The sequence below is a fragment of the Myotis davidii genome, unplaced genomic scaffold (assembly GCF_000327345.1).
Source record: "Myotis davidii unplaced genomic scaffold, ASM32734v1 scaffold8, whole genome shotgun sequence".
Lineage (NCBI taxonomy): Eukaryota > Metazoa > Chordata > Mammalia > Chiroptera > Vespertilionidae > Myotis > Myotis davidii.
In genome coordinates, this window is record NW_006299520.1 from 885,407 (window position 1) to 886,862 (window position 1,456).

Here is a 1,456-nt window from a genome sequence, read left to right on the forward strand (position 1 = left end):
CAGGTGTCCCCACCCCCTACCCCCCAGGAAGATGAGCTGGAGCTGCTGGCATCTTCACCGCTACTGCTGGAGTCTGAGGAGCTGCTCTCTGCCTTTCCCCCATGTCCCTTCTTTTCTTCAGAGCCTTGTGAGGAAAGAGAACAGTCCCCATTTGTCTCTGAAGACGCCATCCCAGGAGCCTGTGGCCCTGCGGTTTAAAATAGCCCGCAGCTTTAGTGCCAAAGCACTAGCTATGCTTTATGGAGATAATGTATCAGTTAGATAAGCTTCCTTAAGGAATGAGCTCTATTGCTATTGGCCATGAGTTCAATGTTAATAAATAAACAATATATATATTAACTAAGATGTCTTTATTTATTTCTTTTGTGATTTATCACTATGCTTTAATTATGTTCAATTTGTAACAATGAAATTGGGGGTCACCACAACACGAGGAACTGTATTAAAGGGTCGCAGCATTAGGAAGGTTGAGACCCCTGGTCTAAGGTTTATTTCTACCTCAATTGCTGGCCCCTACCCAGCCTGGTCCTGGTCCGGGCTTGGGCAGGAGGCAACCAACTGATGTGTTTCTCTCACATGGATTATTTCTGTCTTTCCCTCTCTCCCCCACTCTGTCTAAACATCAATGGGAAAATATCCTCCGGTGAGGATTAAAAAAACAAACAAAGGTGGGTAACCTGGTTAGAAGGTCAAATCTTCAAACTGCATGCCAGCTGCTCCTCCTACGGGGTCGGGACTGAATGTTCTTGAGCATCTTCAGGAAGGCCTGCGGGGACGGCGCCTCCACATTCTGGAAGGTGTTCTGGACTCTGCCGAACAGGATCAAGTATTTCGTCTCCAGACAGATGAACCCCAAGTGGTTCTCATCGAACAGGATGAAGACTCCAGGGAAGCGCCAGGAGGAGCCTGAGCCACATGGGGTAACAATGTTCACGCCATAGAAACACATCCTGCAGGTTCGGGGGTAGTTCTGGCGTCTGGAGCGCACGCCCACAGGCAGAACAAACGGGACAGGCTGCTCCTCCGAAGCTGCAGCCCCGGACTCCCCGACGCTGGGCTGCGCAGGGCTCTGCCAGCCATGGCCCCCGCTTTCCTCAGTCCCGTCTTGCTGCTGCTGCTCCCGGATCACCTGGTCGTCAATCTCCAGGACCAGGCGGGAGAGCTTGTTGAAGCTGCTTAAGATCTTGCCATCTCCCAGCTGGATGCGGCGCATGAGGTGGATCTCTAACGTCTTGTTGGACTTTCCCGTGATCTCGGTGACCCTGGCGTACTTCCCATGGAAGCTGAGCATGGCAATCATTAGGCCGAAGAGATGGTATTTGCTTTGGAAGAGGCCTGGCCTGATGAGGTCGTCCGGGTGTTTCGGCGGGAGGTAGAGGCGGCGGTAGGTCAGGCAGTCATACCGCAGTCTGTCCTTCCCCGCCAGTACCTGCCCCCATTCCTCCCTCCGCCTCCA

General features: G+C 52.5%; 1 pseudogene; it reads right to left on the bottom strand.

Annotated features, from left to right (window-relative positions):
- Positions 1-697: 697 nt before the first annotated feature.
- The window catches only part of LOC107184895, a 28,440-nt pseudogene continuing 27,681 nt past the window's right edge, over positions 698-1,456 (bottom strand).